The sequence below is a fragment of the Pan paniscus genome, chromosome 7 (genome assembly GCF_029289425.2).
Source record: "Pan paniscus chromosome 7, NHGRI_mPanPan1-v2.0_pri, whole genome shotgun sequence".
NCBI lineage: Eukaryota > Metazoa > Chordata > Mammalia > Primates > Hominidae > Pan > Pan paniscus.
In genome coordinates, this window is record NC_073256.2 from 134,529,408 (window position 1) to 134,550,209 (window position 20,802).

Here is a 20,802-nt window from a genome sequence, read left to right on the forward strand (position 1 = left end):
CAGACAGGATGTGTCTACATTTAAACCTTCTCATTTATTCAGATGACACAGAGACTAAAGGTCTACTCCCTGACCAAATACCTTCATGTTTTAAAAATGTAATCTAGCTGATTTTATGCAGTGCATAAACAGACATCAGAATGAGACTAATGGATGACATTTACATAAACAGGCTATCAATATTAAAATAGCATGAAGGAATCTTTAAATGTAGCATTAATTAGAAACCTGAACTAATTTCATTATTAGGCATTGATACCCTGGGAAAATGATCATACTTCTTGAAATGTGGAAATAAAAGTTTGTGAGATACTTTTTGTGTGAAGAGTAATATAAAAGTTTCACAATGTAAAGCAATATTTGATTTTTAAAATTATACTTTATAGCAATTACATATTTTGCTTTGTCATTTTTAACAGCTTTTATGAGGTATAATTCACCTACAATAAAGTTCACTTAAGTGTATAATTCAATGATTTTTAGTAAATTGACAGAGTTGTACCATATCACATTTTAATTTTATAACACAATATGTCATTCTTAATGTACTTCACATTAAGATCTGCTGTACAACATAATTATAGTTGCTTATTTTAATTTCTCAATTCATTTATAAATGACTGAAAGGACATTGAAGATTTTGGAAACTATTGATGAGGAAATTGAACAAAGAGCTTGCATTGGGTATTGGGTAGTGCAGTTGGTATGTTAACTTGCTGTGGGGAATCCTCTCATCTCTCACCCTTGGTGTGCACATTCTTATTATATCTTTGAGAAACAAGTGCCTGATTAATTTCAACATGATAGGCTCTTGACAGGAGATGTCCCAGGAGAGGCAAAGCTGGGGAAGAGTGTGGATGGGAGTTAGGACCAACTGCTTCCCAGGAGCACATTTTCCAAAAGTAGTGCCTTTTCATGCATTGAGACTCGTACAGATTATTGTGAAAGGATAGAACCTGTTTTATGAGCTCATTCCTGTGATTGTAAAAACTGGTCTAGGGAGATGAATCTTCAGTTATAGGGAGAGGGGAGTAAAGGATTGTGCCATGCTTTTACAGTAAGAATATTATATTAGTCAGAAGAGGCTAGTTGATGCTGCACAAACAAATGAGCAACAGATCTCAGATGCTCACAGCTACAAAGATTTGCTTCCCCTCATGTTACAAGCCCAATGCAGGTCAGTAGAGAGGCTCTGCTGATTCATTGTTACTATTCCTGCACCCGGGCTCATGCAGGCTCAGTTTCCACACAGGCTTTCATGGTTGCCACAGCAGGCAAAATCAGAGCTGTGGGATCTCACATTGGCGTTTAAATACCTCCACCAAAAAGTAATTCATATGACTTTCACTCTCAACCCATTGGGAAGAATTAGCAACATGACCACATCCAATTTCCAATCTCAAAAGGGCAGAGAAGTCCTCCCTTGTATCCAGAAAAAAAAAAAAAAAAAGATTAGAAAATCAGTGAATAACGGTAAAGGAACAAAAAATCAAATACTGTGTGTTCTCACTTATAAGTGGGAGCTAAACATTGAGCACATTATGTACATAAAGATGAGAACCATAGACACTGTGGACTACTAGATGGGGGAGGGTGTGGGCTCCTATTGGGTACCATGCTTACTACCTGGATGATGGGATCCATACCCAAAACCTCAACATCCCACAATATCCACATGTAACGTACCTGTACATGTACCCCTTGTATCTAAAATAAAAGTTGAAATAAAAAATCAGTAAAGATTATTACATACATAGCATCTAATGAAATGAAGGAAAACATCAACAATAAAAAAAATATTGAGATACCAAAATTCTAACATCAGAGTTTCTTTTTAGTGAAAGAACTCTTTTCATTTGGGAAAATAATTTGATATGCATCTTGGGGTGAGGGTTAAGAACTAACAAACTGAGCAACCAATCTCCAGGTAGTTTAATCAGAATATACACAGGATTTTTATCAGAATAAGAAGTTTTGGTGTTGCCATGATTGCATTTGAGATTCTTGAATCTAGTCTCCAAGTTTGGATATGTAGTTTTGTCTTATGGGTTTTGGTAATTTTCATTTACTCCATTCTTTTACAGTTTTTATGATTATTTCTCCATTTTACATGAGCCCAGATTTGTGTGACTCTAATGTGGTCAGCAGAGGAACCAGTAGTTTATGCCACTAATTTCCATTCCTACTTCTTGAGCCTCAGACAGCACTAACATGTTAGGACTGTCTTTTTAGCTCAAGAGAAAAATTGACCAAATATTTTTGTGAATGGAGATGTGTATGGGAAACTTGTGCTATTAGCAGGAGTGGCACTATGAGGGACCTCCATCAGCAGCATCTCTTGAGGTCGGAAAATCAGTGTGGCTAGGATGCTTGGAAATGAAAAGCTTCCTGCTCCAGATTTTGCCAGGTGGTTGTGCCCTTTACTAATTTCAGCTGCAGTTACAAGAATGATAAAATGGAAAAATAAAGATTTGTGCAATGACTGAGAAAAGGCAATTAGTTTTGCACCAATGAGAAATAATGTAGAACTCCTCATGTCTCATAATAAATTGGCTCTCTCCATATATATTTAAGAATGCATATATACAGTACAAATGTACTTAAATTTAAATAGCACTAGAATAAAACATATTCTGCAAGTTTTAGTAAAAGAAGAGGCAATATAATTTCTGTATTTTAGGAAGAAAAAATTAAAATAGTATCTGTAATAAGAGGATCTGGGTGTATAATAATTGATCTAGTGAATGTCAGAGTTTTTTGTTTTCTCCAGAATGCATCAGCTTCAACGATCTTCTCCTCTCTCTAGCTGTGTTTTCCCCCCTCGAGGAAGCACAGAAGAAACTAAAACCTGCCAGTTAGCAATGCAATTTCAAGCTTAATATTCTTGCCAACTCCAAATATTATTTTTTTATGGCAAAAAAAGTCCAATCAAGTATAGCTTTTTCTCCATGTTAGTTGACTTGACAACTAGATCTCAAAGTACTTTGTGATTTTCTTTTTTATTTGATGAGGCAGAATTCCCTACATGATAACAGGCTGGTTTTATGTATGAAGTATTAATATGATAGTCTTTATTTATTAAGCAATTACTCTGAGCTTTATATATGAAATTTAAATTACTGCATTTAATTTTTATAAATATCTTAGAGAAATTAGGATTAGAGAAAAATCATTTATCCCCATTTTATATGTAAGGAAACAGGTTCAGAAAGATTTTGATTACCTGGTTGGTGAATGGTACCCAAGTCTTCTGACTTCAAAGGCTTTACTCTGAATCACTCACTATGTAATGGCTTTCTCATCAGTACATTCCATCCATCATCCACCAACCCATCCATCCATCCATCCATCCATCCATCCATCCATCCATCCATCCATTTATTGATCTATAAAAAATATATTCTTCACCCATGATATGCCAGATACCGTTTATGAAGAACTGGGGAGACAACAGTGTGGAAAGAGCTGAAGCCCCTAGCCACTAACAGCTTATATTCTCATAGGAGTAGATGAAATGAGAAACAAACAAAATTAAAGATGGAAGAGAGATAACAATAAGGGTGCTGAAAGGAATGAAGAGCACAGTGTGGAAAGGAAAAACTCGAAATAGCTGAGCTCACTGTGCTTCTCACAGCGGGATCTAAGAGGGGCTGTCTGAGGAGGTGATATCTGGCAGGATGAGAATGCAGCATCTGTGTGCACAGTCAGCGGGAGAGCACATGTTCCAGGCAAAGGCGACAGTACTGGGGCATCTAATAGCGCCATTTCCAGGTAACCGAAGCTTACTCTTGAGTGCCAATTTTAAAAGCAAAGTAGCCAGTTCAGTGGAAACTGTCTACAATTCATTACACACCATACTGCTTTCTAGAAGAGAGGCCACTGGACCTGTCCTTGGGTTTTTGTTTATGAGATTATCCACAGGTATATAAATGTATTCATTTTAGCTAAGCATCGCTAAAGCCTAATTGGTACGCGTTCCAAATTATTTTTGAAACCTAGGAAAAAGAAGTCTCATGTGGAAGTTCTTAGGGAAAAATGATGGGCAGCTCACACTTATAATTAGTCTTTTCACATTACTTAATGTTTTAACTTACTTTTTCTTTGGTAATCTTCCCATTTCCTCTTATCTACTGAATAATAAGCTGCTGAGTGTTTGTAAACACTATGCTGAAGAGCAATAACTAAAACTCTTCATGAAAGAGATCTGCAGTGTAGAGCAACAAAGATAATATTGCCCTTAGGTTGTTGGAAGAGACATTATTTCTTGTGCTCTGTCATTGTCTCTCACAATTAGACTAAGCAGGAAAAGATTCACCTTCTTGTGACATTTTCCTGAAAGACAGGAAAATATTTGAATTTATATGACAAAGTAAATGTTTCATTTTAAGTTGTCTAACTGTTCAGCACAACGTTATAAGTTTGTATCTGTAATTCCAGGCTCTGGAGAGTATTAAAGCCATGGGAAATTATCAGATGATGTGTGGTGTGTGATGTTGTTTTTGATTGACAGAGTCAGATCTAATAATCCCAGGGGCTAAGATAGGTGTTTCTAATTTTTAATGTTGATACTGAAGGTAACTGGCCTGGAGGTATTTACTTTTTTCCTTCCTCCGTCTTTATTCTGGTTTTATGAATGAATTTATATACTTTAAAGATAAAATGTTGGCAATGCTGTGTGACATGTTGCTAGCTTGCAATGAGTTGTATATCACCCAGTACCAAATGTATTTCTTTTCAAAGGCAATTCTCTCTTATATTATAAATTCTCGGAGAGCAGAAGTTACATCTGTCTAAATTGCTTGAGTTTAGCATCAGCTTAGAGCTTAGCCATTAGAAGTAGGAATTTTGTTAAGGCATAGATAGAAGAGAACGTGGCGATTGTTGGGTTGAGCAATTACCTGAGTTATCTCCTAGGGCTCCTTGCTTTCTTCTTTCAGTTTTCTCCCAGTAAAAACCACTTCTGTGAACTGTAGTCTGTTTAATTTGCTAGTAAACAAGAGGTGAGTGAGAAGTGGGCGTGCACTTGCTGACTTACGGGGAATTATGGCACAGCGGCCACAAACATCACATCTTCCCAGTCCAGGAGGCAGAGGACTAGGAGTTTCCTAGCAGCTGCCACAGGAAAGGAAATAGTCTCATTATTGATGCTTCATTACTGATGCTACCTTATAGTCACCAGACTGCTGTCTGGCAAATTTGGTATAAAAAGGTGTGTGTGTGTGTGTGTGTGCGCGCGTGCGTGTGTGCGCGCGCGCACGCGTCTGTGTGCATGCTCATAAACACACAAAGAATTTGATAAAGACATTCAGAATATGCTTTTAAAAAATAATATGCTCCCTGTGTTATTGCCTAGGGTAAGAAGAAGACTTGCTGCCCACTGTCTACACTCTTGAAATTTAAAACACCTTGCTGAGCACATGTGCTACTTTTTAAATTAAAAAAATGTTAAAAGTTTTATTTAGCTGGCAGTTAATTAGTAGTACAATTTATTTATTTTAGCAAGAAATAACTTCTCAATCCTTAGCATAAATAGTGTACACAACAAAATACTTGGGAAGTGTTTCCTTCAGTATGAAGGAAAAAGGGGATTATTTTTACTGACAAGAGCTTTCTGAGGTTTCACAGTGGTATCATTCACTTTTTTTCTGGTTAGGAAATTGGGGCGGAAAGAAGCAAACATATTCAGTGACACACTGAAAATCAGTGAGAGGGAAAGAATTCGAACTCACAGCCTACAAATATACCAACTGAATGCATTCAGCATGAAAACATGTTAGTTTCAGCAGTAACGTCAGTTAAAATGGGTGCTTGGGCTGGATTCAGGTGTCAGGTGTGCTAGTCTTGAGAAGAACTATCCTCAAAGCAGAATTTAATACACTGTTGGGTAGCAATTAGGTAATCACATCTACCCACCAAGGAGTTTCAGTTAGTAGCTAATGACTATGTTGAATAAAAGTAGAATGCTCCAGGACTTTTCATCTGGCCAGTTAGCACTGCAATGGATGTGTTTGAGCAGACAATGAATCCGTTGTGCTCAAACTTTAGGACTAGTCAGTGTACCTCACTTTAGTTGGGAGCCTTGTGTTTATTAAAAAATTAGGAGAAATGACTGTATGGTATAAAGTGGATTAAAAATAAATGTTCTTCATTTGTTGTCAGCAATATCCATATAATGATGATTCTAAGAAGTGATGGAAAATTAGTATCCACTGGGACATCATTTTAATCATAGAATTGATTTCTACTTTTGTTTCCTTCCATAGGAAAAGTTCAAGGGATGTCTGAGTTTATTATTCACCATGTTTCTTGGGAAACTAACTTGTGACTAGGAAATGCAAATTATTCCAAATTCCATTCTAACAACTCTTATTAAAAATTTCATATTGCTTTGTCATATTGATTTTTCTTATATATATGTAATACCTAAAATAGGAAAACATTGTAATTGTGTCCTGATATTATTTTTTAACAGTTTAATATGAAAGTTTAAAATGAAATTTTTATTTTGTGAATGATAACGTATTATATTTCTGGTGGAGACTCGGAGAATAATCTTTGCTTTAGATTCTGAATGGTAAAGGGGAATATTATCCTAGGTATATAAGGCTTTTAAAAATCTGTTGCTACATACAGTGTTTTCAATAATGTTTTGTGTTTCCTTGTTATAATTAAATAAACATTTTTGTTCTTTTTTGGAGTTAGCTGACTGCGAAGGAAATGGAAGCTCCTGTCATCTGCTCATTGATCAATATCTGGGTGACTTGGTCGAGAGTTTAGGGTTGCAAAAGGTGATAAGGTGCCTCACTTGTCTTCATTGGATACAGATTAAAATAACTCATCTCCTGATGGTAGTGGTGAGATTTGCGACAATTGGATTAGCAGCATTTTAAACTGTAGACTTACTGGAAGCAAATTCACTAATACCAAAAGAAGAGATGAATTAGTTGTAACGCCTTGTGGTTGTGCTTCCAAGCAGGAAAGACAGCTGCTGTCCCTTGATGCATTTTGGATTCAACGTGAAAAGCAATGGTTCAGTCTTTCATGGGAAAGCTCTGAGGCAGCTTTGTCTTGTCTCCTGGACTATCTCCTGAGAGAAAGTATTGTCAGCCAGGAGTCAAATAAAGCCAAGCCTGGAGATTCAGAGGAGACGATGAGCTTTGCCTTTGCTCTGTTGGTGTTCATCTGGGAATGCTCTGTGAAAATCCATTTCCCAAAGATGAATTATGATCCCCTAAAACCTTTCACTGAAGGAAAATAAACAGTGCTCATGAAAATTAAATGGCGGCATTCCAGATAATGACAAGAGGGCTCTATTATTATTATTATTATTAAATTTGAGCATTTAATGTTTTAGTCTTCAGTGATGCTCTGTGCATTTATAGACCAAGGAGTTGGAATATTAGAAAGTATATTTTTGTCTACTTTTCTATTCTAATCTTTAAAATAATGGATAGGTTCTTTGTAATCCTCTCTTGCCTTTTTATATAAATAAAAAGACATATAGTTGTGAGATTATGAAGGCAAAAGGCCATTGTTTTGGAGTTTGTAAGAAATAATCAACCATATCTCACCTAGAGGGCGCTTTTGAGGGTTAATTAGTTCAAATTTGCAGAGTGCTTGGAAAAAGAAGTGTGGTATGTGGAGAAGAATTGAAGAAATATACACTTTATAAACACTTCAAGCAGCTAGCCCCAATATTTCTCCCCCCAAAAATAATGCTAGTTCATTTTTCTGTCATTTATTTGTTTTTTTTTTTTTTTTTTTTTTTTTTTTTGAGACGGAGTCTGGCTCTGTCACCCAGGCTGGAGTGCGGTGGCGCAATCTCGGCTCACTGCAAGCTCCGCCTCCCGGTTTCACGCCATTCTCCTGCCTCAGCCTCCCGAGTAGCTGGGACTACAGGCACCCGCCACTACGCCCGGCTAATTTTTTGTATTTTTAGTAGAGACGGGGTTTCACTGTGTTAGCCAGGATGGTCTCGATCTCCTGACCTCGTGATCCGCTGGCCTCGGCCTCCCAAAGTGCTGGGATTACAGGCGTGAGCCACCGCGCCTGGCCTTTTCTGTCATTTATTTGCATCTATGAGACTTAATAAAATATTTCTTTTATTCTTTTAGTATCAATATTTTATCAAGTCTTTCTATTCTTAACAAATACAAATTGCATTTTCACCAGAACATTTCAACAGCTCAATCTCTTTAAAACTAGAAATAGTAAAAAAAAATTACATGGTCCTAATTTATCAAGAAGGAAATAAACATCATATTGCTTTCGGTCCATTTTCAAGCAATGTATAAAATATTGGAAATGGTTTGTGTTTTATACATGTTTACTTTAGATTAAAATAAAATTTTCATAATGCTCTCTAAAATACAATCCAATTAAATTTCTAATGTCTTTGTTTTCACATTTCTAGATGAAACCTCTGAAATACTCACACTGTAGTAATAACCATAAAGCTACCTTGCTAAGAAAATACTACTCAACTTAGAAATAATAAGATCTTTATAGTTATGTGAGAATGCATGAGTCCAGAATCTTTAGTGGGTGATTACACTGGTTGAGTTTGAATTGCCTCCCCTGTTGTGGAAGACAGCTCCATAGTGAAGATCATTCTGAATGGCACTCTACTGGTGAGGGGGTAGAATGAGGCAGACATCAATCTAATTTGAGAAAGTAGAGTCCAGAGGGTTTGAGAGATCTACCCAAAGTCATAGAGCCAATAGCTGAAGTCCCCAGATCTTCCTTTTTCAATAACCTTTATTTCCTTGATGGATGCTTCATTCACAGGTAATTCTTAGCCTTCTGCTAAAGCTGGAGCCAATTTCTCAGCAATAGCCAAAACATTTTACTTAGACATGGCCCAGTGTATAGAAACTCACAGTTATATAAAACTGGTTATATATCAGAGACTATGCTAAGAACTTTTACACATATTATCTCTTTTCCTCTTCACAAGAACTCTGTAAGATGGATTCGATTAATACTCCCATTTTACAGGTGAGAAACGGAAAAACAGTGGTCAGGCAACTTGTTCAAGGTCACTTACCTAAGAAAGTGGTCAAACTGGAAACTAAAATTGTCTACCTAACTTGAAAACCCATATATTAAACCACTTCACCACACTACCTCTCCACACCAACAGGAAAAAGCAAAACATGATGAAAGTCCACATTTGTTATTTAAAAACAGGCACATTTCTATGTCTGATTTAAAAAGATGGTTGCATGCACACATTGGCAACATGAAGTATTTCTGAAATACGTGTTTAAATATGGGGAACACAAATTGTAAGTACTTGGTACTTTAGTATCTAGGGATAATGATGGTAGCTTTTTATAAATCCATACGTCCTTTCTACAAGTGAAATATCCAACAATGTTTAAGATACTTGTGAAATTATTTTTGCACAAGTATTAGCTACTGTTTGTAACACCCTATTAAGAAATTGTTGCTGACAACAGCTAGGACTGAAGAGCCAAACCAGTTCTTCAGTGATGTTGGTGATGTTCTTGTGGCTGACAGAATACTTATTTCCACAGGTAGCTGTTATAGATTGTGTGTTTCCCATTCAGTTACTCCAAGCTTGTGAAGGAGAGTGGGCTGAGAGGACAACCTGTAATTCGGGATGGTTTGGAAGCCGGTTGCCTAGGAAACTGAAATGAGCAGCGTAATGCCCACTAAAACCAATGTCAACAGGGGATGGGATTTTCCTTTTTGATCCAAGTTGCTTTCCAAATATATATTCTATGCTGCTTGTGGAGCCCAGTTAGGCCGTTGGCCCTTGGTGGGCAGTTCATGCCAAAGTAGACCAAAGGTTTGTCAGGGAGGATGAGAGATTTTTCATAAATGTTGTGATGACAAAATATTTGAGAGAGGGAATGACGGTGCAGTTAAAATGAACTTGTAAGAGAATAAGGTGATCAGCAGATGCATATTTTACATGATATAATATGCAATTCTTGATCATAACTTATCTGCATCTAAATTTATGGCAGCAAAACTTTTTAAGCATAATTTTATTTGCTGTAATCTACTGTTCTCTGTTCTTATGCTACTCACACTGGAAGCTTTGCTTTATGGTAATCATCTTCAAGAGTAACTTTTGGGATTCATAAATCTTTGATGAAAATCATAATTAATTTCCCAGTACTTTATAAATATGTACATTTTTATTAGTAAATGTAACATACATATCCACACATATATTTTAGGTATCTATATATGTGTGCATATATATTTAAGTTGAACCATATAAAATTGCTGATATTAGACCACATAGGACTTACATAGTTTATCTTATAGACAAATAGAAGAGATCATAGGATACATTTTTGACAGGGGGTAGCAGTATTTTTTGTTGTTTTGCTTGGGTCTCATTGTCTCTTTTCCCATCTTCACTTTTCCCTGTCCTACATCAACCCCATCCTACTCTCACTTTATTCTTGCCCCATAGGCAATCCACATTAACTACCTGGCATGTATCCTTCACACTCATTATAAATTATATGTCAATTATGTATGTATGTATGTCAATTATAAATAGACATACATAGATCTGTACATCCGTATTTGTACTAGAGGCAAAGTTCGCATGGAGGAATCTCGAACTTCCAGATTGTTTATTTCCTGTTGATATCTATAGCCAAATATTCTCCTTCCTGATTTGAAAATATTGCTTCTCTCTTTTTTTTGTACTCACCCTTAATGAATTTCAGACTGATTTAAAGTAGTTTCCTCATTTTCTGACATTCATTCACTTGAATTCTATTTCTCTTGTCTGTGCTAGAAACTATTCACCAATGATTCAAGCTGTGACATATGGCAGTGTGTCACACAGGTGGATTAGTAATTCTTTTCTGGTTTTCTACTTTCGCCTCCACAGAATAACTGATTACTTTGTAAGGTTAAGAGTAAGAATATACGAGAAAAAATACATTGGTTTTTATTCTGCTAACAGTAGACCCAGGATTTCAATGCCTTCACTTGCAAGGAAAAGGCTCCCCCAGAGCCTCTTAGAGGCTCCCAACTGTGTGAGCAAAGTTAAGGATCAGTAAGAGTGGGGTCATATGAGAAGACCTTAGAATTTATGTTATAGATGAGAGTGTTTGAAATCTTAAGATAATAAGAGGTACAGCTACACCACAGATGTGATAGGAGACCTAATAGTCTCATTCTGAACCAAAGGTGACTTCTCCTGTCACTGCCTATGACAATTGGCATTGAACCCCATCCTCCTTTTAGACCACAATATTCATTTTATTAGGCCATTGTGAGAGATCTCAGCTCAGCATAATGGGCAACTTCCCGTGACTCTGGGCCACTGGGTTATTCTGGGACTTAACTACTCTGAGTTTTCTCACTAGAAAGTTAGTGTTCACACAAGGAAAAGGCAACAAGAACCTGGTGGTCTGGGGTTTACTCCTGTTCTCCAGTCTGCACAACCCCCTCTTTCTCTACCATTGTGTACATCTTTATAGGTCTTGAAACCTTTTGCCCACACACAAATGCCTACTGTTTGCCCAGGCTCTTGCCATAAGGCTATAGTTCTTTCTCTTATTTGGGAAGGAAAGTGCTTTGTATGAAGTAAAATGCTGATTCCTAGGAGTTAAGGAGTCTGAGGTCTCCCAGGAGCAACTCAGAAGCTTCCTTCCTCGGAGCTGGAACTGGCATGCCTGATAGGGTTTCCTTGGGTGAATCCTTGATCCTTAGTAGAGGGTACCTTGGCCAGGGAGAACAAAGCTCACTCTGGTTCTTGTATTTTGGAGGGCTGTTATTTACGTAGAAGCAGAGTCTGTCCTTCTCTTGCCAGTCAAAAGGATTTCAAAGCTGCTGTACCAAGAACTGTTTTCAGATTACTGGTTTCAGAAACTATTGACCCTTGTCCTCCCTTTCAATAGTGAAATCCCAAAATGGTCCTAGGAGAGACAAGTAAATTCTGACAGCTGCTTAGAGGTCATCTTAGAACTAAATTCCAAAGAAATAATTTTAGGCTGATAAAGAGTCCAGAAAAAGGAGGAGGGAGAGAAAAAGAAAGAATTAGTTTAGTGTAGAGAATGGTTGCTATTTGCAGCTCACCCACGTGTGCTCTGAAGGTCAAAACCCTACATCAGCAATTTGTAGCAAGCTCTTGAGCTCCTCTACCTCTTAGCACAATTGAATCAGGTATCATATGAAAGACATACACACTTCATGTAATGCTACCTGCAAGTCTCCCTAGAAAAGCAGTTTTTGTAGGTGAAAACAATGAAGCCAGGTAATATTGCAAGGAGGCTGTAATTTTAGCAGACCTACCAACAACACTGATGTAGGAAGCTCATTATTTTAATTTCTGGAGCCTTTTAATTTCTTCTTTAGAAAGTGTATAAATAATTGCAGTGCTGCTTTGCTTCCAAAACTGGGCAGTGAGTTCAACAACAACGACAACAACAGCCGCAGCTCATCCTGGCCGTCATGGAGTTTCTTGAAAGAACGTATCTTGTGAATGATAAAGCTGCCAAGATGTATGCTTTCACACTAGAAAGGTAATAGATGTCTGTGTCTGCTTCACAATTTTCTCTCTTGAATATCATCCAATTCCTATACCTTGTTGCTTCTGAATTGTAAGCCTTTACTCTGCAACTTGGGGGCACTCTGGAACATTTTATAAGTTGTTGACTGACATGTATTTTATATTCTGAAAAATGCAGTACTTTATATAGGTGATTTGATTCCTTAAATATCCTAAGTGCATAAAGAACACATTTTATTGATGTGTTTTTCATCTGTCATGTTTATTCCAGAAAATAGACCTATATAATCTGTTTACTTTTCCTTTTCTCAATTATTCTCAATTTTAAGATAGATAGTAAATTTTATTATATTATATTTAGAAGAAGTTAAGACTTCAACTATATGGCAAAATTGTGGTTGTATTGATCTTAAAATGAGCTGTTGTTTTCATGCTTATAAAGTATCATTATTAATATACATACCTATAACAAATATAGCTGATTTTAATGTTCTACAAAGTATTCCATTTCTTTTTAATGTCTCCTACAGTGTCACATGCAGTACATTCATTCATTTTTCACTTGGTTAACAATTATTGATTGAACACACCTGTACTAAGTGCAGAACTTATAATGAGAAAGAAAAAAAGTCTAGTTTCAGATCTTTGTCCTCTTGAAACTTAGTCTAATGTGAAATACATATTAGAACTAGGCAATTACAAAACAGTGTATTTGTGTCATATTGAGGGTGTTCAATAAGAATAACTGGACTTTGGAATCAGAGGAAGCTTTCTCAGAAGTAATTGGCTAAGAGCTAAAAATAAAAAGGAATTAAAGTAGGGTTAGGGATAACCTACATAGAAAATAGTTTTAAGGAAAGTTTTCCAGACTTAGATAATTGCACAGTAAATATACTTTCACATACATAAGAATGTGAGCTTGGTTTGTTTGAGGAGTTGAATCTGAATGGGGTTCAAAAAAGGAACACATTCAGTGAATATAAATGAGCTAATGAAAATCTGAAAAGAATTGATGTTAGAAGAAGAATTTAAGAGAATACTTGCCCATTAATAATACGTGTAATGTTCTTGTTTGTTTCACAAAGCCAAACGAATATTCTAAGGAGTAGTGATACTATGTTTGGGAGCATCAAATATTTTAGTAACAGCAAAGAGATTTTATAAAAAGGATATTTATAACTTGGCTTAAAACAAAGAATCTAGCAATCTCACATTAGAAGAATTATTTTTCTTAGAAAATAATATTAGATATGATGTATTGAGGTTATTAACATAAAAAACAAAGCCTTGTGGTAAGTCAGGCAGAAGTTTTGGACAAAAAATTGTTAACCCTACGGATACTATCAATAGAGCATCTCCACATTACTGAAATAACAATATTTCCCTTCTCATTAACATAGACTATTAGCATTTTGTTGCACAAATAAGCCAACCACTTATAGTTACAAAGTCTCATTCGCCCCATAAATAGGTATGGTTTTCAGGACACAGTGTTTATAAGAATTGTCAAACTCATTTGTATTTTCTTGTCAAGGAAAATAAATTGAATCTGGAAGAGATTATTTATCTTGATCCCTCATTTTACCATGTAGGAAACTGAATGCCAGATAGAACAAATGCCTTTCTTGAGGTCAGAATAAATGTGTTTCTTGAGGGCAGATGGCTAATTACAACAGAACTGGGCTGTGGACCCAGGACCCCTTCTTGTTAATTTAGTGTTCCCCTTCTCCCTCTACATCTCCTGTACCCATACATGCACCATGTGGGCTCCTGAATCCTTAATCTATCTCCTCCTTAGGTCACATGTCCCTGAATTCCCTCACTTACTCACTTCTTCCCCCACCTCTACCAATCTATCTCATTTATTTTGTTCTGTCTCTATTAGTTGTGGATAACTTTATCCCCTGATATTCCTCCTCTTTTCTCCTTCTACCTCTTTTTCTTTCTACTTTCTATTATCAGCTTTCTATTTAAATGGTTACTGGCTGTTAAGAAACTTAATCTGAAGAAAACTTTATTATCTAATTCCGTAAATGGAGTGTTCCATTTATCTATGGCTGTGCAACAAACTACCCCAAGATGTAGTGGCTTAAACAACAACTATTTTATTACGATTCTCTGGGTCAGGATTTGGGCAGCATTCCATGTGAATTAGTTGGAATAGAAGGCTGCATTCTGCTGGTATCTGGGCTAGGCTAGAAGGTTTAAGATGGCTTCACTCACATGACTGAGATCTTTGTGTTGGCTTTTGCCTGGGGCGGGGGTCTTAATTCTTCTTCCCATGGCTTCTCTCCCTGTATGATGTCTCACTTTATCTGGTTAGCCTGGAATTCCTTATGTGACAGTCCAGAGTAGCAAGAGAGCGATAGTGGAAGCTGACCATTCTCAGATAGCTTAAGCCCAGAACTGGCACAGTATCATTTTTATCACAATTTATGGGTTAAAGCAAGTCCCAAGTCTCAGATTCCATGGGTGAGGCAATAGATTCTATCTCTTGACTGCATGTGCATATTGGATGACAGGAATTGCTGGAGGTAATCTTTACAGGCATTTTACCACAGGAAGTAGTAATATTGGACCCAGTAGGTGCCATGAACCATATTTTTTTACCCTCTCCATTCTCTCCAAATCTGTTTCATTGATGGGATTCTCTGGGCTTTGGGTTCATTGTAGCAAAAAAAAAAAAAAAAAAAAAAAAAAAAGTCGTGTAAAGTTGAACTACAACACGAAAAACAATCAATGTTTTTCTTGGTGCTAGGTGGAAGGGATCAAGTTTCTCTTTTCCCCAAGCCATATGTTGAAGAAGTGCAGAGGAAGTAAGGGCAGGAATAGATGGTAGAGGTAAACTGCTAGAACCTTTACAACAACTATTTAACTGCTAAAAATTATAAAAAAGAAATGAAAATCTCTGGAAATTGTCTTAAGGGCATGCAGAAAATTAATAATTATTTATTCAAGAAAATCTAAATCTCATTAAGAAGTGAGCGTCTATGGCATTTGAGCCAAGATCTGCTCCATTAACCTCTGCTCTTCCCAAGCTCAGTATGATGAGAGCTCAACTCTGAGTGGATGTAGCCAAAAGACGGGGCTCCCTCTCCTCCCAGCTTCCAGTTAAAGATCATAGTTCACCCCTAGAGCAAAAAGGCTGTTGGAATCTCTTATTGTCCCAGCTTCAGGTTGCAGAAATTCTATTCATTGTAGACAGGACCAAGAGGACTATGGTTTCCTTCCTCTACCCAGCCTCCTCTCATAGGGTATAATCTCTAGCCCAGGAGCAGCAAGGTCCTGAATATCCCTGCCCTGGATCACTCATAGTGTATAGGATGTATTCCAGGAGGCACAAGCAAAAAAGACTAGGGACTACGATCCGTATTCAGTGCTTCACTTGTGGAGCAAGAGTATTGCTCCAGCAGAAGTAGGTCACTGTCTCTTCTGCCAGCTCTGGTGCAGTGGTGTAAAGGTACTACTCATAGGAGAGGCAGGCCATAAGAATAGAGGGCTATGTATCTTTCCCTTAGAAGACTGAGGATACATAAGCTGGAATTTTATTTGTAAGACAGCATAGGGTATTTCAAGCATAGGGACACTTGAAAACAATGAAGATTCTTCTGGTGGACAATTAAGAAGTAGGCTTGTTGCTTCATGATAGCAACAAGCTAGTGGCAGACCAGCTAGAAGTTAAGCAAAGACAGGCAGAAAAAGAGGTAAAAAATGCCCTCTTGGATTTGGCACTAGCCACAAATTTGGCCTCAAATATTACCCCTATAAAGAAGCCTGTTATAGATTGAATGTTTATGTCCCCCACAATTATATGTTGAAGCACAAATGCCAGTGTGGCTGTATTTGGAGATAGGGCCTCTAAGGAAGTAATTAAGGTTAATTGGGGTTATAAGAGTGGGGTCCTGATCTGACAGAATTAATGTTCTTATAAGAAGAGACTCCAGATAGCTCACTCTCTCTCTCTTTTTGGGTGCACACACTAAGGAAAGACCGAAGTAACGAAAAGGCAGGCATCTATTAGTCAGAAAGAGAACCCTCACCAGTGAATTTGCTAGCAGCTTGATTATGGACTTCCATCCTCTGGAGCTGTGAGAAAATACATTTTTGTTGTTTAAGCCACATAGTCTGTGGTATGTTGTTATAGTAGCTGAAGCAGACAAATTTAATTGGATCCGATTGTTGGTCAATTCATACCTCAGGGTATTATTGAAAACCATAGAGCAACAATTCAGCAAACAATTAAGAAGGCTAAAATATGGGTGTGATACCAACACAGGCAGAACAATCACTTAACAGTGAGATAGTGGAAAGAAACAGTCAAAGTGAACACTACTAAAATGATTATTATCCTTTGGAAATGGGAGAGGATAAGAATGACTGCATCTACCCAATGATGCACCTTCTGAGGAATGGCAACAGAGGCTGCGCATGCAGGGAAAGTCAGACATCTGGTAAAAAAAAAAAAGTTAGTAGAAACAGTCCAGGTGTTGTATTTAGAATTTGAATATTTCAAAACAGCTATTATAACTAGGTTAAAAGAATTAAAGAAAATCAAAGAACAAAGAATTAAAGATAGATATGATTTAAAATGTCTCATAAAATTGAGAATATCAATGAAGAGTTAGAAATTATTTTTTTAAAAAGAACCAGATGAAAATTCTGAAGTTGAAAAGTACAATAAGTGAAATTAAAAATTCACTAGAGGGGTTCAACAGTAGAGCTGTACTCATAGAAGCTGGCAGAAGAAAGAATCACTGAACTTGAAGATAGATTGGAAGATATTATGCAACATGAAAAACAGAGAAAATAGAATGAAGTAAAAAAATCAACAGAGCCTAGAGAAATGTGGTACATTGTTAAATGCATTAACATATTCATAAGAGGGCCAGAAGGAGAGAGAAAAAGGAGCAGAAAAACAGTCAAAGAAATAGTGGCCCCAAACTTCTGAAGTTTGTTGAATATTAATCTACACATTCATGATGGTCAACAAACTCTAAGAAGAATCAAGCAAATAGATATACATGCTTGCACATTACAGTAAAACTATTAAAAGCAAAACACAAATAAAAAACCTCGAAAGCAGCAAGAGAAAAAAGAAAAGATTCATTATGTATGAGAGCATCCTGATCAGATTAACAGCCAACTTCTACCAGAAGCAAAGGAGGATGGCAGTGAGATGACATTTAAAGTGGTAAAAGAAAAAGAAATTCCTATCAACCAATAATCTTACATCCACCTAAACTATATTCCTAAAGTAAAGATGAAATAAAGACAAACAAAATCTAAGATAATTTGTTGCTGGATTCACTTTACAAAAATCAGTAAAGAAAGCAATAGTAAAGGAAGAAATATTAAAGAAAACAAACGACACCAGATATTAAGTTGAATCATTCCTAAAAAATAATAGCACCAATAAAGGTAATAATGTGGGTAATTATAAAAGACAAATGATTTGTTCTCCTTTTTCCTCTTAACTGATTTAATAGTAAACTGCATGAAATAAAATGTATATAATCTTAGATGAAATGGATAAATTCATAGAAAGACACCGACTACCATATGAACTTAAGAAGAAATAGAAAATCTGATAAGTAAAGATATTGAATTATTAATAAATTTCATAAAACCTTACACAAAGCCCAAGTCCAGATGTCTTCACTGGTGATTTCTACCAAAATTTAAAATAGAATTAATATTAACTCATCACAAATTCTTCCCCAAAATAGAAGAGGTGTAAATACACTTCCCAACTCATTTTATGAGGTCAATATTCTGCTGATAGCAAAAAAGGAGGAAATATCACAGGAAAATAAAACTACAGAACAATATCCTTTATGAATACAGATGCAGTAATCCTTGAAAAGACTAATGAACTGAATCCAGCAACATATAAAAGTAATTACGAACAATGATAAAATGGGATTTATCCCAGTAATGCAAGCTTAATTTAACATCTGAAATACAAAGTGATACAACATATTAATAGGATACAGAACAAAGCTCACATGATTATCTCACTAGATGCAGAAAACGAATGGACAAAATTCAACACCCTTTAATTATATAAACACCTGTGAAACTAGAAATAGAACAAAACTTCTTCAAAAGCATCCATGAAAAACTTGCAGCTCATATCATAATTTTTTTCAATAGGTTTTTTGGGAACAGGTGGTGTTTGGTTACATGGATAAGCTCTTTAGTGGTGATTTCTGAGATTTTGAAGCACCCATCACCTGAGCAGTGTACACTGTACCAATGTGCAGTCTTTTATCATAATTATGGTGAAAGCCTGAAAACTTTCCCCTAAAATCAGGTACAAGATAAGGATGTCCACTTTAATGAGTTCTACTCAACGTGGTACTGTGTGTTCTAGCCAGAGCAATTGGGAAGACAACAAAATAAAAGACATTCAGATTGGAAATAATTTAATAATCTGTGCATTCATCTTGTTCCAGTTACACTTTGAAGTGGTTTATATGAATTAGCTAAAAATCTCTCAACCAGCCTATGAGAGTGATGCTATCATTATTCCTATTTTCAGATGGGGAAATTGAGGCACAGAGAGGTTAAGTAATTTTCTTACAGTCATATGACTAGTGAGTGGTAAGGGTGGGAGTTCAACTGAGGTGGTGGATTGCCAGAGCCCAAGCTCTCAGCCTCTATACTGCACTGCCTGCCACTCAGCCCCATCTTGGGAATTGGCATGCCCTTCTCCAGGTTACTCTAACCAGAAACCAACAAGTCATCTTTGAGTTGCACCTCTCTATTATTCCCCTTTAACTACTGTTATTGATTAGCAAGTCCTATTGACTCCACCTCCCAAAAGTCCCTCAAATATGACTACTTCTTTCTATTTTTATTGTCACCACATGGGTCAAAGCCACCAATGTGTTGGCTGTAGTCACCTCCTAAGGGTTTCTATGTTTTGATCTTTTACACTCTAGTCTTCCAGGCAGCACCCAAAGTGATCATTTTAGAAATGTGAACCATGTAATGTTACTTCCCAGCTCAAAACTTTCCAAATTTTTCCTTTTAGACCTTGAATTAAATTAAACTCTTTATAATGGCCTGAAGTGTTCTGCAAAATCTGATCCCTTTTTTGACCTCTTTATATTTCACTCTTTCTTTATGCCACAGGAGACACCTATGTAGTTTTCTTTCTGTTCAAGACAAGCACTTGAACAAGAAAATCCTTCTCGTCTTTGGGCATTTGCTCCAGCAATGCCCTCTACTTGTGATAGCCTTCACTCACATAGGTTTTCTCCTGGTAATTCTATAACTTGCTGCTGAGATATCACCTCCACAACGGTGCCTTTCCTTCCCACCCAATTTAAGGTAGTTCATCTTCCCTTGCCTTCTCACCATTCATCATACTATATAGCCTCTGTTACTATTGATTCATTTACTCTTTGTCTCCCTCTACTAAAATACAAGATCTTTAAAGAAGGAACTTTGTTTTTCTCATACAACATGGTATCATTAACACTTCTGATGGTGCAGGCCCTTTTTAGGTATGCAGTAAATATTTAATGATGAATGAATGAAATGTTAGACATTCATGGTGAGGCTGAAGCTTTTATCTCCCCTTCTAACAGGAATAGTGATTTGAGGTTCTTGGGAAAATTGATGTGAAAGTACAAAAGCAAAGTGATTTTTATGTGCTCAACATTTGAAATAAGAGGATAAAAAAATACAAATTTTACCAACATTATTTTGGAGATAGAAGCAAAGTTCTACCACTCAACAAAAAAAAATTAAAAAATAAAAGCTTCTCCAAGATTGCAAAAATAAAATCCCATTTTCTAAATCCCATTTTTGGAGATGAAATCAAAGTTTTAGAGTATTGGCATCAAATTTTCTAATATTTCTGTACTTTTTCTTCTCTTTTTCTCCGTCTTTTTTCTCTTTGATGCTACAGTAAATTTCTTCGGCCTATTATTCCTAATTTTTAAAGCTTTGGCCATATTTGAATGCATGGGAATCTTTCAGGATTTATTCATTAACAGCAGATTCACAATTCAATGTTTGTTGCATCATAGCATTTGCTTTTTATAACTTTCTTCTTAAAATAATACTTAAAATTCACATCATTGTTCTAATCAAGAGCCTGTTCTGCATCTAGAGATACTTAGATGACTTTACTTTAATGAGATGATAAGGAATATATCTTAACTTTGGTTTTTAACTTCTTTGAGGTCACAGGCTCTTTTGGGAGCCAAATGAAGACTGTGTACTCTTGCCTCTCCCATAAAACACGCACGCACACACACACACACACACTCACACATGAACAC

General features: G+C 36.4%; 1 protein-coding gene and 1 long non-coding RNA gene across 4 annotated transcripts in view; one reads left to right on the forward strand and one right to left on the reverse strand.

Moving 5' to 3' along the window:
- The window catches only part of SLC30A8 (solute carrier family 30 member 8), a 226,930-nt gene that overhangs the window by 172,708 nt on the left and 33,420 nt on the right, over positions 1-20,802 (forward strand). The window contains exon 4 of one of the 3 annotated variants that reach the window (XM_063606462.1): positions 12,355-12,521. The exons of the other annotated variants lie outside the window; for them this stretch is intronic. The gene's annotated coding sequence lies outside the window, so the exon portion shown is untranslated. The remainder of the gene's footprint in view (positions 1-12,354; positions 12,522-20,802) is intronic. 3 annotated transcript variants of the gene reach the window in all.
- LOC134730835 (uncharacterized) overlaps positions 1-20,802 on the reverse strand; it is a 429,507-nt gene that overhangs the window by 17,201 nt on the left and 391,504 nt on the right. The gene's annotated exons all lie outside the window — the stretch shown is intronic.